Source organism: Eulemur rufifrons, chromosome 24 (assembly GCF_041146395.1).
Source record: "Eulemur rufifrons isolate Redbay chromosome 24, OSU_ERuf_1, whole genome shotgun sequence".
Classification (NCBI taxonomy): Eukaryota; Metazoa; Chordata; class Mammalia; order Primates; family Lemuridae; genus Eulemur; species Eulemur rufifrons.
Window position 1 is genome coordinate 11,258,027 of NC_091006.1, and position 18,686 is coordinate 11,276,712.

The window sequence follows — 18,686 nt, forward strand, 5'->3', positions numbered from 1 at the left end:
TATCTGTTTCTGGGTAACAAATCACAGCAATGCTTAGCAATTTAAAACGATACATATTTATTATCTCACACAGTTTCTGTGGGTCAGTAATTTGGGAGCAACTTGGGGGGTCTGGATTGGGGTCTCTCATGGGTCTGTTGACAAGATGTTGGCCAGCGCTGCATGACTGAAGGCTTGATTAGGGATGAAGGATCTGTGTCCCAGATGGCTCATTCCTGTGGTTGGCAGATTAACACTGGCTGTTGGTTGGAGACCTCAGTTCCTCACCATGTGGACCTTTCCACAAGGACATGTGAGTGTCCTCAATGTGACAGCTGTTTTCCCTCAGAGTGAGTGATACAAGAAAGGTCAAAGAGGAAGCTGCAACATCTTTTATGACCTTGCCCCAGATCTTTTCTGATTCTGTAATTCTCACAACACCCTACTGGTACACAGGTCAGCCCTGTGCAATGTATGGGGGGATTAGAATACCACGTGAGAATCACTGGGGACCATCTTGGAGTCTGGTTACTGCTTATAGCAGGGGCACCTGGCCTAGCTGAAAAGTTAGGGACAGCTTCCCAGAGGGAGTGACATTAAAGCCAAGATCAGAAGGATGAGCAGAAATTAACTCCTGCACTTAAGCTATCCTCCCGCCTCGGCTTCCCAGACTGCTAGGATTACAGGCGTGAGCCACCGAGCCTGGCCCCTTGAGATAGTCTTTATCTCAGACATGCAAACGTGAACCCTGCTCTAGTTTGTTTGGGTCTGACAAAAAATTATTTCATCCTGGTATCTGCAACTTTCACACCGCTGTAACAGAATGGCTGAGACGGGGTAATTTACAAAGAACAGAAATTTATTTTTCGTAGTTCTGGAACTGAGAAGTCCAAGATCAAGGCACCAGAAGGTTTAGGTGTCTGGTAAGAGCTGGTCTCTACTTCCAAGATGGTGTCTAGAATGCTGCATCCTCCACAGGGGAGAAGCAGTGTGTCCTCACATGGCAGAAGAGTAGAAGAGAATGAACTCACTCTCAAAAGCCCTTGTATAGTGGCTTTAAGCCATTCATGAGAGTGCAGCCCTGATGGCCTAAACACCTCCCATTAGGTCCCACCTCCCAAGACTATTGCACTGGGGATTAAATTTCAACATGAGTTTTGGAGGAAATAAAAACATTCAAACCCTCTGGAAGGTCGAGGCAGGAGGATCACTTGCAGTCAGGAGTTCAGGACCAGCCTGAGCAAGAGACCACCCCGTCTCTACTAAAAATAGAAAAAATTAGCCAGATGTGGTGGTGCTTGCCTGTAGTCCCAGCTACTGGGTAGGGTGAGGCAGGAGGATCGCCTGAGCCCAGGAGTTTGAAGTTGCTGTGAGTTAGGCTGACACCACGGCACTCTACCCAGGGCGAGAGAGTGAGACTCTGTCTCAAAAACGTCAAAAACAAACATTCAAACCATAGCAGGAGTACAGAGTTTCTGGGATAATGAAAAAGTTCTGAGTTCTGAAAATGGATACTGCTGATGGTTGCCTGAAATTATGAATATGCTTAATGCCACAGAATTGTATACTAAAAAGTGGTTAAAATCACAACTCTTACGTTATTTATATTTTATCACAATAAAAAGTTATGTGATTTATGTTTAAAAAAACCTTCACGACCCAGTAGTAGCTATCATCAATATAGTGCCTATTATGTTCCAGGCATTTTTCTATGTACTTTGCTAACTGAAACCTCCAAACAACCCTATAAGGTAGGTACTAATATTATCAACCCCATTTTACAGATGAGGAAATTGAGGTACAGAAAAGTGGAGTAACTTGCCCAAGGTCAAACAGCTTATAAGTGGTGGAGCTGAGATTCAAGCTCAGGCATTCTGGCTCCAGAGTCCATGCCTCTAGCTATTACACTAAGTTATACTGGAAGTGTGCAAGTATATAGAGAAGTCTGGAAGAAAAACACATATCTGGAGAGGCAGGTGGGATGGGGTTGGGTTGTCCAAGGAGACTGCATCTTATCTGGAGTATTTTACATTTTTGCAAGGCGAAGAACTTCATGTATTTTTGTGTAATGAAAAATAAAAACAGGCCAGGCGTGGTGATGCATGGCTGTAGCCCCAGCTATTCTGGAGACTGAGATGGGACAATCACTTGAGGAGCTCGAGTTCAGCCTGGGCAATATAGCAAGACCTCCCCACCTCTAAAATAATAATAATAATATTAAAAGAAAAGAATATATAAGACAATAGAAAAACAGGCAAAAGATTTGAGCAAGTAGTTCACAAAAATGCTACTCAAATGGCTAATATACATAGATATATATGAAAAGATGCTCAACCTCAATCATTTGGGAAAGGCAAATTAACACCTCAATGGCATACCAACACATCACCATTGCAATAGCCAAAATTAAATGATGGACAATACGTTTGGGAAAATGTGGAGTAGGTGAAATTCTCATACATGTCTCATGGGACTGTAAATTGGTACATTCACTTAGGAGAACTGCTTGGGGAAGGTGAACACAAGCACAAGTTGTGACCATCAGTTTCACCCTTAGGTACATACTTAGCAGAAATATATCCGTATGTTTACCAAAAGACGTGTTCTAGACTTCATAGTGGCACTATTCTTAATAGTTAAAATGTAGAAACTACCTAGATACTCACCAATGGTAGAACAGGTAAATACATCGTAGTTCATCCATACACAACAACAGTGAGAATGAACGATCTACACCTACATCAGTAATGTGGATGAATTTCACAATGTTGGTCAAAAGAATCTAAGCGCCAAAGAGTACTTACAGTATGATGCCATTTGTATAAAGTATGAAAATAGGCAAAACTAATCTATGGTCATAGAAGGTAGGATAAAGGCTTCCCTTGTGGAGGGAGGGGAGTGACTGGAAGGGGACACCGGGTGGCTTCTGAGAGCCCTGTTTCTTTACCTGGGTGCCAGTTACAACGCTGTGTTCTCTTTGTGGATATTCATTGAGCTGATCTGTGCACTTTTCTGTATGTATATTATATTTCAATTTGATAAAAGTTTATAAAAATAGAGAGGTTCCTCACGTATTCTTCCATCAAATATTTGGCGCGTGCATCCTAAGCACCTGGCCAGGCGCAGGGATCTGCCGGGAATCCGAGCATCCCGCCTCCCGTTCCTTCCTGATGATTGGCTGCCCTTTCGGCCAATGGCTGGAGAGTCCACCGCTCTTTGACAGCCCGGCGGCATCAGCGAGCTGCAGCTTCCTTAGTTCGGTTTGCAGGCGGCGCTGTGGGCTCACCGACTCCCGGGTCACCGCCGACCTGGTCCCCACCCTCTCTCTGATTCTTTCAGACTTTCAGGAATGGAGAAAGTACACCCCAGCACCCCCACACTCTTTGCAAAATTCTTTTGTGGATTTTTCTGCCTGTGCTTCTCTCCGATGTGGGTCCAGAACCCCATACCCCACCTCGTACCAACCCCAGCTCTCTGGTTGGTGTGACCTCCAGCTATTCGGGCCCCTAGGGCGATGCTTGGGAAATCCTGACAGCAGCCCAAGCTGGCAGTCGGCACTTCTCTCAGTCGGCTAATTGTTTACTCGGTTGTTTATTTATCCTGGAGTGGAGGCTAACCGGGTGCGCGGGGGTGGCTGCCCCCAGGGAATCCTGCTTCCTGTGGTTGGCTTGCTCAGCTACCATCCGCCCTCTTGCGCACTGGAAAAAATTGCAGAGCTAGGAATGTCCTCCTTGACGGTTCCGTTCATGCAACAAAACACTGCCTGAGTCTCCGGCTTGCGCCTGGATCTACAAAACACTGCCTAAGCCCTACCTTGTACCTGGATCTGTACGAGGGACATCGACCGTGACTGAGACAGGGCCCTGCCACCACTGGACTCGCAGTGCGATAGAAAAGACCTATCACTAGATAGGGATAGGGTGGCCAGGGCTTGAAGGGGAAACCCAAAGGAGCTGTGGGAGCCCACAGGAAGCACCTGATCCAGGCTGTCGGGTCAGGGAGGATCTCCTGGAAGAGAGGACATCTGAGCTAGGCTCTGAATGAAGGAGTTAGTCAATGGACAAGGACTTTGTCTTTTTGGCTACTATGTCCTCAGTGCCTACCATCATCTTTGTTTAGTATTGAATTCATTTATTTATTCATTAACAAGTGTTTATTGTGGGCCATTTGCCAGAATTTGGAATTAACCAGAGACCCTGCTTCAAAGAGCTCAGGCATAAAATGGTGACATCAAACACAGAACTTCAAACCCTGATGAAGTGCTATGAAGAAATGATAGGTGTGTAGTCACCTGACCCCAACCATCTCGGTTTAAATCTCAAATCTTCTATGTATTGTACTAGCTCTGTTACCTCTCTGTAGCTTATAATCTCCTCATAAGGTTGTTGTAAGGATTAAGTGAGTTAATATGTCTAAAGTGCTTTAGAATGTTGCCTGGCACAAAGTGTTCATTTTTATTAAAGAATGAGGGGTCCAGCCAAATCTGGGAGGCTACTCTGAGAAAGTGACTTCAAGCTGAGACTTGAAGGATAAGGCAGAGTTGATGGGCTCCAAAAGGGGGAGGAACCTGAGTTCAGAGTGAGCCCAATCTTCCCTCTTCTTCAGGTGCTGCCAGCTCACCAATTTCCCAAGATTGGAAGGGCCTGGAACACTGCATAGGTATTATAAAGAGATTGATTTAAAGCAGGGACATCCAGCATCCCCTCCCCACTTCCTGGTGTTCCCTCAGGTGATCTCAGAAATGACTTACACACCGGAGTTTGCAATGACAGCCCATGCACTCGATTTTGCAGTCCACAGTGCTTAAAGAAAAGTTAAAAAAAAAATAGTAACATCTAAAAATCAGATTTCATGCATTAAAAGCGCTAAATTAAAAAGAAAACCAATGGAAATGACCTTTAATCAGAAAAGCTTTATTTAGTGGGATAAATATTAACACTCGAGCCCATATAGTTTTGTCAAGGATTATAGAGCGCTTAATATGTGCAAGGCATGATTTTCAGCGCTTTGCAAGTATAACCTAATTCTCATAGCAATCCTATGAGGGTATGATATCACCCCACTTTATAGATAAAGAGACTGAGGAAAGAAATGTAAAATGCAATAGGAAGCATAGCTTTTATTCATGCATTCCACAAATAATGGCTTGGCGCCCGGAAAGCGCATCTTCCACGATCCGTACTTCCGGAAGAGTCCCAGAGGAACCCCTCAGTACAGAGGAGTCAAGGGTTACAGCGGTGCCCTCTCCCATCACTACTATTTCCCCTCCAGGTGCCCAAAGTGACACTTGATTTGCAGCCCTTTGTACAATGCTGACTTGGAGGCCAGGGCTGCACGCAAGACCAGGCGGTCTTCCCTCTCCTCGGCGACCGCGGAACCAACAACGAATAGACCAATTTGCGCGGTGCCTGCAGATTTTCCCCAATGCCCCGGGAAAGGGCACGCGCTTTTCGGCCCCGCCCCTTCTTCCGGGAGGACTAATTGCGAGGCCCGGATTGGGCTGAGGCGGACCACGCCTCCTCGTGTCCCCGAATCAGCGCCCTCAGTAAGTGAGCGCCCTCCTTCTCAGCCCCGCCTCACCGCCCCACGTTACGTAGCCCCTTCACGCCTCCTCCGTTATCCTGGGGGCTGCGGCTCGCGCGGCAAACCCACCTCCCCTTGCCTCCCATTGGCTGGGCAGGTCCCGCGTGAGCGGGATCGCGCCCTTCGCCCCCGCCCCAAAGCCGGGCCATGCCTCTCCCCTCTTGCTTTCTCCAAGAGACGGCGGGAGGCGGCAGACGGGCTGCTAGTGGCGCGCGCAAGGACGCGCGCGCCTGCCGCGGGCCACTCCCTCCTCCTTGAGCCAGCCGCCGCGCCGGCTGGCAGTCCCTGCAGCGCACGCGCACTTGGCCACGCCGCTCCCTCTGTCCGTTCGCCGGTCACCTCGCGCTCGGTCTTGCGCCGCGGCAGCTGCAGTAGCGGCATTTTTGGGACGCACGCGCACTGCACCCTCCCCGCCCCGTCCCCAGCCCTAGGCCTCGGCGGTGGCAGTGAGCCCCTTGGGAGCGCACGCGCTCTCTGTTCTCCCCACTGACCCGTGCTGGTCATCCCTTGGCAGCGCGCGCTCAGGGGCCGTTATCCCCCTGCAACGGTCCCGCGCCACGCACGCGCAGTAGCAAGGGGGCGCGCGCGCGCGCGCGGGAGCGGCCGTCGCAGGAAGGAGGCACCGCCGCCGCCATTGCGAGGGAGGGAGGGAGGGAGCGAGCGAGGCTGGTCCGCCCTCCCCCTGGTTCCCGCCCCTCCCCCCTTCCCCTCCCCGCCCCCCGCCCCGAGGGAGAGCCGCGGCGCGGCGGGAGGAGGTGGAGGAGGCGGAGGAGGGAGCCCGCGAGGGAGGGTCCGCCTGGCCCCCCGCCGCCGGAGCCGCCGCCGCCGACTCAGCCGCCGCTGGACTAGGAGCAGGGGAACATGGCGCCGGGGCCACCGTCGCTGCTGCTGGGATCCCGAAGGCCGGGGCCGCGCTGAGGGCGCCCAGCTGGTGAGTGTGCGAGCTCGCGGGCCCCGGGCGGCGAGGCCGGGCGCCGCCCCGCTGCAGGGTCCAGGGGGAGGCGGGGACGGCGGGGCCCGGAGCCCGCGAACAATGGAGGAGTTGGAGGGGGAGGGGAGGGAGCGGCCCCCCAGCCCCCCGGGCCCCGCCGTCCCCATCGCTTCGCGCTTCGGCCCGGCCCGCGGGGCCCGCCTGCCCTTCGGACCTGCCCTTGCCCGCCCCAGCCCTGCTGTCCCCGCGTCTGCCCCCACCCTGGACCCTTTGGGATCTCGGTGTCTGTCTCGGTCTCCCCGACTTCAGCCACCGTGCTCCCAGTTTTACGCCCCCCTTCCCTCTTCCGCCCCTCTGCAGTGCCCTTTGCTCCTCCTGGACTCTGCATTGCTCATGAGACCCACCTTCTCAGTGACCCTTCTGCATCCCTTAATTCTGGCTCTCACTTTTGAGATCTGTGACCCTTCTGCTTCCTCTCTGATTCTGCTCTCACCACCCTTTGGATCTGTCCCTGGCCCCTTCTTTGACCTAGCCACTGTGCTATTATTCCTATCTCAGAATCTGTTGCACCCCCAGGAGCTGTCCCTTTAGGACCTGCGGTTCCACCTCCTTGGAGATCCATCTGAGACCCCCGTTCGTAGGCACTGCTGCCCCCATATCTTGCCCTTGGACTTAATTCCACCTCCCTGTTGGGCCCTAATGCCCACATTTCTGTCCCTGCCCTCTCACAGAACCTGTGCACCGCCGGGATGTCCCTTGGCTGGGTCTCTGCCTCATCCATGCCCCAGTTCAGTCCTCTGCCCACTCTCGGACTTGGATGCCCTGGGCTTGCCTTCTCTTCTCCCCTTCTCTGCTCTTGCTCCCGTTTGTCATTCAGACCCTTTCCTCTCTTCCAGACCTTTCCGCCTCCCTGCTCTGCCCCTTGCCCGATCTCAGATCTTGCTGTGCTCCCCTAACCTGTTTGCTTTCTGACTCTGCCTTCCCGGGAAGCAATCTCCTCCCCTTTCTCTGACCCTGCAGGTCTCTCATTTCTGCCATTCACTTACCTAATCTCTCCGTAACTCAGTCTCCCCTCAGCCTTAGCTTTGCCTCAGTGTTTTCTTGGAGGTTTTTTCTCCTCCCTACCTCCTTTTTGGCACTCCTCAGCTACTCCATTCCTTTCCCCTTTCTTAGGCTTATCTGCCCTTCATTTCTCTGCCTGAAATCAGCTTCTTGCCTCCTCTTTGCTCCAAGTCCTCTCCTCCCATTTTGGCCCTTCTTAGATTTGCCCTTTACGTGGCTCTACCTCTGTTAACTCTCTGACCTATCTCCCACCCCCTTCCCATTCTGCATCTCATAGACCTACCCCCAGATGCTTTTTGCACCTGCGCTTTCCCTCATTGGTGGATTCTGCCTCCATCCTCTTTATTTAGTGTTTTCCTCCCCTGCGCTGCCCCTTTTGGAGCTGTCTACTTGCCTGCACATTTTTGGACCCATTTTAAAATTTCCTATTGCTGTCCGTTCTTGGAGTGCTCCTCCTTAGCACTGGTGTTCTTATAACTGTGTCCCAATTCTGTTCCTTCTCAATCCTAAGCTTTCCACATGACATTCTCTCCCCCTACCATTTTGATTCCACTCTCACCCTTCACTCTCCTTTCTTGTATTTGTCCTCCCTCCATTACCCTGTTGCTGACCTCTTGTTTGAGTTCTCGTTCTCCCCAATTCTGGCATTGAGAAGTCTTCTTAATCATTCCTTCCTATATGTTTCCCCCCTTCCTTTAGGAGCTGCGTCAGTTCTTGGATAGATTCTCACTCCTTTTTGGTATCCTTCTCCCAATTCTTTTCCTCCTTGACTTGCTTTCTTCCTCACCTTTTTTTTCTTTCTCCTTGTATCATGCCAGGCTCTTTTTCTTCCCATTTAGTTCCTATCAGACCTGCTTCTCCCAGCTCCCCACCTGTGGTCCACCTATTCCTCACTGAGTGCTTCTTCCCCTTTTCAGGCATGTCTGTCTTTATTTTCCAGCCCTCAGCTTCGGGGGTGCAGGGGCTAGATTGGGCCTTACATTCTCCATGCTCTGAGACCACACATTCGCTGTCTCAGCCCTGACCCTTAGGGTTTTATCCCCAGGGATGCTATGAGATCTGGGTATACAGGCAGGGGTGGGTTGGTTGGTTACTGATCTCTGGAGTCTGGGAGTGTCTCCCCCACTTGTCTCATTTGTACCAAGGTTAGAGGTGGCGGGTAGATCTCTTTCCATCGCCCCATTTCCTTTCCTATGCTCTATTTGCTCTCCCTCGTTCAGATCTCTGGGCTTTGCAGCTATGTGTCCTTTTGAAAAGGGGAATGCAGCTGTTCACAGATCTTTATTCTCTTTCTCACTTTCCCTCCCTCCTGAGCCGTTGCACAGAGACAGTTGTACTCTCTCCCCCCTTCCACCTCCAAGCTATCACCCCTTGGGAGAACTTAGGAGTGTGCTTTTTTGGTTTTTTCCAGCTGACAAGTCATATTTTTGTTTTAACCCTAGCTGGGGAAATGCCAGTTCTCAAGTTCTCCCTGATCCCACCGGGGGTTATGGCTACACTTGGTGTTTACTGCTCTGGGCCTACAGAAGTCTTGCCTTCCCTGATGGCCTCTGGTTTGTAGTGTGACCTTGGGGGAGGAGCTCTGGGAGGATGGGCTTATTTCTTTTTCACCTCTGACCCCAGGAAGGCTCCAGCTTCCTAGTCTTCAAAATGGTGAGGGCCTGGGTTTGGAACGCACTTTGCGGTTGTTTGTTGAAAGAGAGAGTGCCAAGTGTCACTCAGATTTCTGCCCTCTGGTATTGCAAGCACTCCCGCCACAGGAGCGGAGTGTCTCTGGGCAGATCCGCACTGGATTCTGGGGGCTCATTGGTGTATAAGGGATGTGTGGGTGGGCCCTGACATTCCCCAAGTCTTTTGAGTGACCTGATTTGGTAGAGTTAGAAAGGAGTGCCAGGAACTGGCTGTTGTGATTGGATTTTTAGTCTTATAATCTGAGAAATGTGCTTTAGCTACCTTTCCCTGAGCTGTTTTTTTCAATGATTCTGTGGTTGGGGTGGGGTTTAGGAAATTTATTCGGACGTAGAGGTGAGTTTTACAGAAAAGCCATCCAGCCATTTTCCTTCCTTAGCTTGGGAGAGGGAACCTTTTGCATGTTCTAGGTTTATTTATTTTATTTCTTAAGTAAATCAAAAGCCTGATTTTTTTTTTTTCTCCCATAGCCTAGGGCAATTGCATGTTAAAGCAGCCATCCAGCTGTGAAGGAGCATTTACTGGAAGGACTTTCTTAACTGAGCTATGATCAAACTTTATTTCAGCACTTATTTAGAAATAGTTCTGTGTGAACACATTTGAAATAAAAAACATTCACTGTCATTCTACAGAGTTGGACCATTGACTCATCAAATGTTAGGGCATTTGTATGTGAGACAGTGAACAGGGCTGGATAGTAGATCCTTATGGCTCCTTTCACTCTAACACTTTTTTAGGACTTTACATTTTATTACAAGAAGGGTCTGGTAATTTTAATGATGGCAGGGGTTCTTTTTTTTTTTTTTTTTTTTGTTGAGACAGAGTCTCACTCTGTTGCCCAGACTAGAGTGAGTGCCGTGGCGTCAGCTTAGCTCACAGCAACCTCAAACTCCTCGGCTTAAGCGATCCTCCTGCCTCAGCCTCCCGAGTAGCTGGGACTACAGGCATGTGCCACTATGCCCGGCTAATTTTTTCTATATAGATTTTTAGTTGTCCATATAATGTCTTTCTATTTTTAGTAGAGACGAGGTCTCGCTCAGGCTGGTCTCGAACTCCTGACCTTGAGCAATCCACCCGCCTCGGCCTCCCAGAGTGCTAGGATTACGGGCGTGAGCCACCGTGCCCGGCCGATGGCAGGGGTTCTTACTTACCAATATTGACTTAAAGAATTTTTTTTTTTTTTTTTTTTTTTTGAGACAGAGTCTCACTCTGTTGCCCAGGCTAGAGTGAGTGCCGTGGCGTCAGCCTAGCTCACAGCAACCTCAGACTCCTGAGCTCAAGCGATCCTCCTGTCTCAGCCTCCCGAGTAGCTGGGACTACAGGCATGCACCACCATGCCCGGCTAATTTTTTCTATATATATTTTTTAGCTGTCCATATAATTTCTTTCTATTTTTAGTAGAGATGGGGTCTCACTCTTGCTCAGGCTGGTCTCGAACTCCTGAGCTCAAACGATCCGCCCACCTCGGCCTCCCAGAGTGCTAGGATTACAGGCGTGAGCCACCGCGCCCGGCCGACTTAAAGAATTTTGGTTCATTTCCATTGGTGAATCTTTGGCCTGGTTTATCATGATTAAGTCTCTGAATTTATTTTAGAGTTTGTGTTTCTATGTTGGTATAAATAGTTGTTTTGTTTTTTATTCTTAATGTGAAAGTGACAGCTAATTAAAGATGAAAGCAACTGTTTATGCACTACTGTTAAATTTGTGTTCCAGAGTTCTAATATCACTGGCAGTATAAAAAGTTTCTGCATACCCAAAGCCTGAGTTTACATAGTAGGAAGAGAGGAGACAGAAGGATAAAGAGTTGATTTTTCTTCCTAAACTGGTAACTGACGTTCCAAAGACTGTCAGATTTCTCTGATGGTAGCATCATTGTCCATCCCAGCATTGACATTTGTTTTCATGACAGAATTGGCTGCTACAGAAATGTGAGGTGGTAGCCTTGGCCTTCTGGAACAATTAATGTGCCAGTTGGCGTGGGGTGTGGAGCAGGAGATGGTGATAGACGATGGTTTTCAACCTAGTGAAATGTCTTCGGGGGCTCTTACCCTGCCTGGAAAATCTTTGTGAAGACTTTTAGAAATTTGCCTGATCAAAGTTCCTCTCTTCCTTTCTGTTCATTCTTTTTTTTTTTTTAAACTAACTTTTCTTTTTGACTATGTCCCCCTCTCCCTTACCTGCTCCTTGTTTTTCTTGGCATGATGAAAGCTGAAGCATTTAGGGCAGTAGCAAATCAGAAAATAATCATTCTTGTTGATACCAGACAAATGGAAGAAGTCCACATGCAGATCCGTGGGCTTGATGGTGACTTTTGGCAAAAGATAGTCCGGGAGGGGTGAAAATTGTACAGGTGACAGTAAACTACAGCCTTATAGGTGTGTTTTTGGTCAGTTTGTGTGTGATAAGGTAATGCATCAGGTCAGTACAGGTGGAAATTGAAAAGGTGGAAGCAGTTGTCTATCTCCATCTAGTCTGGTTTGCTTTCCCATCTTTGGTCTGCCATGGTCTTCCGAGAGGTGTTAGGCTACTTGCAGGGTCTTGCTGTGATCTGCTGTGACTATTGTCATTCAATACCTGGCAGTCTAAACAGTGTCTTAATTTACCCAGTGTGACAATTTGATTGATCATCTAGTCTAGTTGTTTTAGGATTTCTTTCTCGCAATATGTAAAACAGATGAAATTGAGATTCTTTGCATGAAGAGGGAAGGTGACTAGCAGAAATACCTCCTTTGACCCCTTGGGTTTGGTGGAACTCAGTTTGAAAGTGAGTGCCTAGTCTGGCTTCCTCTTTTACAGATAGGAGAATGGAAGGCTTGCATGGGGCATTTGGGACAGTCTTCCTGCCATAGTAGAAGAGTACTGGACATAAGGACAGGGGACCTCCCTTCAATCTAGGCCTTATGCTAATTAGCTCGGACCTTGAACAAATTGTGTCACCTCTCTGAGCTTCGCTTTCTTAGTCTGAAGTCTGGTGTGCTGTCAGATCTGGTTGTAGATTCTTCTTGTCCTGCGTCACTTACCATGTTAGAGCTGGGGCTAAGACTGGGTTCCTGGTGCTGCTCCTAGGTTCCCTTCCTTACTCCCCAACCCGTGAACTGTCTCTCATCAAGTCCTGTAACCCAGAATCAGGGTAGGGGCTCTTTCCCTGGGAGATGCAATAAAATGAACTAGATTACTACCTTTGTTGTATACTGTTTCAAATATAAAATAAACACTGTTTTTCAGCCATTCACATGAAAATTAGTTTATAATTTCGGGGGATGGTGCTATCCACATTTTATTAGGTATATAACTAAAACCATACACCTCTTTTGAAAACAATATGGAATTTTTCAAGCTGAGTCATTGTTGACCTAGGCTCTCAAATAGCAATGGTCTGAATAGCACTTGAATTGCTGGTATTAAGAAATGCAAACAAATCATTCATGTTCATCTTCCCAAAAGTTTATTTCTATTTAACTTTTGTTACAGTGCTTTATCAGGCCTCATCTGTGAAGAATTCTTGAAAATAACTTTTGGCATCTGTCAGTCAAATTTTCATTTATTTGCTTCCCTAATATTGACAAACACCATTAAGTTGATATATTAGCAGAGAACCAGGTCCTTTCAACCCCCAAAGCATCATCACAGGAAAGCAATATTTATTTTAGTTGAAAATAGCCAGACTTGCCTCTCTCCTTCATTTTCCTTTATTGAAACTAACATTTTCATCTTATGAAATTTGCAGCAGTTGTGACTGTTGCAATGTATATCTGTAGGTGTTTCATACTTCTTTTGTTCTCCTAGTATCTCTGCATTCTTATTTGGAAGATATCCTCTTCCTGATTACTGCAGTAAAATGGTAATTGAATTTGAACAATTGAGAGGCAGCTTCCTATGGTGTAAAGAATGTTGAAGAAACCTGGGTCCTCACCTTGACTCTGCCATTTATTAGCTGTGTGAGTGGCTAAATCATTTTCACTTCTTTGGACTCCAGTTTCTTCATTTGAAAAATGAAGGTATTGTACTAGTTGGTTTCTATTCTGCCTTATTTTATAGCTAATAATACTTGATTACCTTATTTCTCGAGATAGTAAACTCTTTGAGGATGGGACTCTCTCCTATCCTCTTTTATTTCCCACTAAACGTAGCAAAATACCTTGTGCTAGGTAGGCCCCTACTACATCCATGTTGATTGACGATAAACAGGTGCCAGAGTCTTTATTTATTTATTGCGCTGTGTGTAGCAACTATAATGGCCATTCTTAGGCTTTAAACTCTTAGAGGGCATCCTCTCCTTGTCAGCATTTAATCTGTATACTTTCAGCATTGTAAGTTTCTTGACCAGGATAACACAGTTGATAAGTGATAGGGCAATGTTGTGAACCCAGGTCTGTCTGACTTCAGAATTTCTGTTTATTTTATTAGGCTGCCTTTCCTCTCTAGGATATAAGAATAAGCTATAGTTCATTCCCTTAAGGAATTTATAGTGAGTTATAAACAATTAACTCTATAATATAGGGTGGAGGGGAGTAAATGTTGAATATTCTGATTAATATTTGGTTCCTTGGGAGGCAGTCCCGTATTAATAGTCTTAAAGGTTTTCATATTCAGAGACTGAGAGCACAGTAGGTTCCATATCACGGTATTTTGAAAAGAATCCGCAGTAACAAGTATCAGCTTGTCTTTCTCTAGCCATCATGTTAGAAAAGTTGAGCATTTTAGTTCTGACCTGGATTCAAACCCAAGTATAACTTAAGACTGTATAAGTCAGCTAGTCTAACAGAAGGATGATAGAAATGTTGGTCATGTAACGACTCCTTAAATCTATGTTTTCTTGGGCAAATAAAAAAGTATTTGGGTAGCTCCTAATTGAGAGATTTCCTTCTGAAAAAACTCTTTAGGCAACTAGAAATTATACTTAGAATATATACAGCTAGAATTTGTCAATTTACAATTAAAAAATGAAAATCAGAAAAAAATGAGACCGGACATGGTGGCTAATGCCTGTAATCCTAGCACTCTGGGAGAATGAGGCAGGAGGATTGCTTGAGGCCAGGAGTTTGCCACTAGCCTGGACAACATAACAAGACCATGTCTCAACAAAAAATAAAAAAATTAGCTGGGCATGGTGGTGCCTGTCTGTAGTCCCAGCTACTGGGGAGGCTGAGGCAGGAGGATCGCTTGAGCCCAGGAGTTTGAGGTTGCTGTGAGCTATGATGATGATGCCACTGCCCTCTATCCTAGGCGACAGAGCAAGACTCTGACTCTGTCTCAAAAAGAAAAAAAGAAAAGTATAGTTGGAAGTATACTTTGCTCCTTGAGTTGTGTGGAGCTCACTGTAACACTTTACTTTTTGAATTGCAGTTTTTAAAAAAATGTTAGGGTGAAAGTATGTTGGCCAGTTAAAGATAATAGTCTCCTGAAGTGTAAAAAATTAAAAGAAATATGTAGTTACATTGTACTTTTTCCCTATCTCCATTTAAAAGAAAGGTCAAAATTGTGGCTTTATCTCTTGCAGCCTGCACTACTTAGGAATAAGACAAAGGAAAATGATTACCATTAATTGCCATGGGCAATTAAAAAGGGTTCTTTGTTCAGTAACAAATTGATTGTGTACAAATGAAAGTCAGCACTGCATTAATACAAGATTTTTAGATCTTTGAAATCTGTATCTTGTGCTAGAGTGGCTTTCACTTCAAGAGAATTATTTCACTGGGAATAGTGTACTTAAATGCTTAGTGATAAAAAGTATCACTAAGTCTTTACTTTTCAAAAATTGCCTATTAAGTTTGTAGGTGGAGGCTAGTGGATGCTACTTTTGTGATAATTTTTTTAATGGCCTGAAATCGCTGTCTACTTTTTTAATACTGCTGACACATGTAAGAAATTTCCTCCTCTGATTGGTCAGTCAGTTAAGGAATGCAGTTAAAACCTTTGATAAATGAAGAAACAGGGAAAAGGCCTGACTGCTTCTGGAGTGGGTCTTGGCTGTTGGCATGCGCCAGTACTAGTCAGTCAAGAGCCACAAAGGCTTAAAAAATGGCAGTGTTAGCTGAAGTAGTTATGATGTGATGTTACGTGTGTATACATATTTTCTTGTGTACGAATCCTCTTTATTTATTTTTATTTATTTTTTTTTCATTTTTAGAGACAGGGTCTCGCTCTTGCTCAGGCTGGTCTTGAACTCCTGAGCTCAAAGGATCCACCTGCCTCAGCCTCCCAGAATGCTAGGATTACAGGCGTGAGCCACCGCGCCTGGCCATGGATCCTCTTTTTAAGTTTTTTCTTTTTATTTAGTTTTTTTCTCAGGAAGGTACAATCTACTTATAGAAAAAGTACATAGATCATAAGTGTATTTTCGATTGTTTTTATATTTCTGAATTTTTTGCATGTTGTACAGACCCCTTTTTCATATGATGGAGCATAAATTCCTTTTCTACATCATTTTTAATAAATTAGAAATTATTTGGGAGTCTATATAAGGCACTTCAGTAGTGACTTTATATGTAATATACAAATGTGAAGATGTAGGAGATTTCTAACTTTCCGAAGCCAGTGCAAGGCCACATACCTGATAAAGAATGGGATAGCAGTGAATGGGATGTCAGTTACCACAGGTGTGAAAGCATCTTTTAACTACAGATCTTTCCTACTTGGGTTGTAATTCCAGATTATTTTGGTCTCTGTTTGCTGGGAATTAAAAGGAAATAGATAGTGGTCACTGCTGGGGAGAGTGCAATGGGACTGGTATTCAAACTGTTGTCAGGCCCACAAACTAGTGTGAACTTTCTGGAAAGCAATTTAGCAATGTTTTAAGAGACATAAAATTGTTGGTTTATTTATAGGAATCTATATGGACTGAGAAATAGAGATGCAAATGGAGATTGTATACAAAGATGTTAACTATAGTGATGTTTATAAATTACAAAAAAACAAAAGAAAACCTAAATGTTTTAACCTTGGGGAATGGTTGCTTTATGGAAAAGTATGGAGTCATTAAAAAAGTATGTTTTCGAGAATACTTGACATGGGAAAGTGCACACAAAATAAAATTAAGTATGGGAAAAAGCAGGATATAGAACTATAAACAGTATGAGTCCAGTTATTTTAAAATATATATGGGAAAAAGTGGAAGAAGTATGCTGAAGTGCTATTAGGAGTTATTTCTATGTAATAGGATTATGGGTGTTAAAAATTGTTTTTGAATTTTCCCAAGTTTTCTCCAATGATTTTACTGTTTTTGATTCAGGAAAAAAGGTTAAGTTTTTTGGTTTATTTTGCAGTGTGATTGTATTGTGTTTGGTTTTTCTTATAAACATATGAAGGAAAAATTGAGCTGAAAAGCAAGAAATTAGTCATAATGAAATCTGTTGGACTTTAGTACCTTTGAAGATAAGGCACATTTTCTTAGAGAATAGTCGAATTAATAGTAACATTACTGATTAATAACAGTAATCTGCTTATTGCTTATCAGAAGACTACTGAGTGTTACCTCATATTCTTACACTAACCCTCTGAGGTAGGTGGTATTTTCATTTTCTAGATGGGGAACTGAGGCACCAGAGAGAGGACTTGCCCGAGGCTGCATGGCTAACAGGTCCCCAGGGCAGTCTTGCCCAGAGCCTCTGCCCTCTGCTGCCTTCTCCAGTGTGCTTTAGACTTTCCAGAATGCTTTCGCACAGCACCCCAGAGATGAGGAGAACTGAGGTGGACTGCATGGTTGATAGCTGGAGCTGAACCCTCAGTTCTCTTTTCAGCAGGGTGCTCTTCTACCCCCGACCAGTGTGCTTATTTTAAGAGAAAGGAGCCATATGGTCAAAGTCAGGAATGGCCATGAAGTTAGTTATGTGTTCCTTTTTATGGGCCAAAAACTGTTTAATAAGATTTAGATAATTTTATTTATTTAATATTTAATTTTATTTAAATATTTAAATAACTTAAGTAACAAAGGTCCATTAAGTGGAAGAGGGAACAAATTAGTTCTTTGTAGCTCCAGAGGATAGAGGGAGACAAGTTTTATTTCTCTTCCTCCCCATTCAGCCAATGTTTGGATGTCTACACTGTTCAAAGTACCAATTACACAAAACATGCCTCCTCATCTCTCAGAGAGTTTTTACAGCATTTATAAAACAAAAGCAATTCTTCCCTTACAGGTAATACAAGGAACACCCTGTTTCTGTAGCAGAAAGTAAAAATTTTAGAAGGCCAGTGGCCTGATTCCCCCTCGTCTTATCTTTAAGAATTAAGTATGACTAAACATTTCAATGCAAGAATGCATTGACTAGGAAGACAGATTTCATCTTATTATGAGGAAGAACTTTTTAAGAAAGTGCTCCAAGCTCGTGTTTTGTCTTGAATAGGGAATAATTTGGAGATTTTAAAGTTTTTTGCTTTTCTTGTTGTTATTTAACAAGATACTTGCATACACACATCTCTGTTTTTTTACTGATCGTTCTTCCTCTCGTGGGAGAGAGTACCAGAAGACTTGCAGTGCAAGAGGGTTTACATTCAGGCATCAGGAAGCAATCATGAAATAGTTTTGGAAGCTCTTTGAGATTTTTGTCTTTTTTGTTCATCCATTTATTCTGTGACGTCACCTAGAACAAGGCTTGACAGGTCAGTAGGAGCACAGTATTCGTTGAATAAAGGTATGAGTTTTTGAATGAGAGAAACCTGGAAAAGATGAAGCCTCTGGAGTCTTTTAGTCTCTATACTCTTGGGATTCCTCAAGTGATGTGGAGGAAAGAAACTCTTTGCTGTTACTTTTCATTTGCTTCATACCTACTTTGTGACCTAGGACAAGTCATTTCTTCTTCTTTTGAGTTCTCTTGTCTATAACATGGGATTAAATGCCTACTTTGCCTGCTATGAAGTCTTTTTTATTTTTTGAGAACTAAAGTTGAAGTTGGAAGACTTTTGAGTTTGTTGGGAAAATGAGAACAATTTGGTTAATTAAAATGTTCAGGTAAGCAAGCATGATAGAGTGCTACAAGGCAGCGTGATGAAATTTTGGATCAGTAGAGCAACACATGCTATTGATTTGTTATCTCTTGGTCTTTGTACAGCTTGTAATTTGCCCCAGGTAGCAGTCAGTCAGTTTGAGGGTTCTATCAGTGTCTCACACATCTAAATGTTAATTCCAGGTCATTGGCCAAATAGCAGTTGTTGAGGTTTGTTTGGTATTCCCAATGTTAGAGGACTGAGGCCTCAGCTACTCTTTCTCTCATTATGACATGTGGCCTGGGTCCCACCACCTCTTACCAACTCCATACTCAGACAAGGCACTTAAACTTTCGGTGCCACAGGCACCTCATCTATAAAAAGGGGGAATACGGTAGTGTCCATTCATAGGGTCACTGTGCAAATTAAAATAGTGTATTTAAGGAGCTTTAAATAATGCCTGGGTCATGGTAAGTGCTTAATAAATGTCATTATTAGTGCTGTGGTACCTGGATTTGCC

The 18,686-nt window shown here is 45.0% G+C and overlaps 1 protein-coding gene across 1 annotated transcript in view; it reads left to right on the plus strand.

Annotated features, from left to right (window-relative positions):
- The first annotated feature begins 6,300 nt into the window (after window positions 1–6,300).
- Window positions 6,301–18,686, plus strand: part of ARHGAP35 (Rho GTPase activating protein 35) — a 114,659-nt gene continuing 102,273 nt past the window's right edge. The window contains exon 1 of the mRNA XM_069458250.1: window positions 6,301–6,493. The gene's annotated coding sequence lies outside the window, so the exon portion shown is untranslated. The remainder of the gene's footprint in view (window positions 6,494–18,686) is intronic.